Genomic DNA, 467 nt, shown 5'->3' with positions numbered 1-467 from the left:
ATATATATATATATATATATATATATATATATATATATATAATGTTTTATTTATCTCTAATATACACGCAATCGTACACGAAAATTGACATGTGTGGATCATATATACTTTCCAATGTGTAAATTTTTCACTAATTATAATAGTAGGAAACTTAAATATGTGGGTATAAACATCAACTAGTTAATATATATATATATATATATATATATATATATATATATATATATATATATATATATATCATTTGTAATAATTATTTACTTTACTTTATAGTTTGATTAATTTTTTGAAGTAAGATACTAAATTTTCATACATTATATGCTGATATAAAATTATTTGCTATCAAAACTATACCAAAATGTATAGTAAGAAACCAAAATCGTAGATATATAGTTATAAGTTCTCGTTAAACCCTGTACAACTGACATAAAATATATAAAATATGTATGTAGAGTCATGTTTAGTCA

This window comes from Cicer arietinum, chromosome 3, assembly GCF_000331145.2.
Source record: "Cicer arietinum cultivar CDC Frontier isolate Library 1 chromosome 3, Cicar.CDCFrontier_v2.0, whole genome shotgun sequence".
In the NCBI taxonomy this organism is placed as follows: domain Eukaryota; kingdom Viridiplantae; phylum Streptophyta; class Magnoliopsida; order Fabales; family Fabaceae; genus Cicer; species Cicer arietinum.
The sequence above is the reverse complement of the archived record's forward strand: the minus strand, read 5'-3'. Positions refer to the sequence as shown.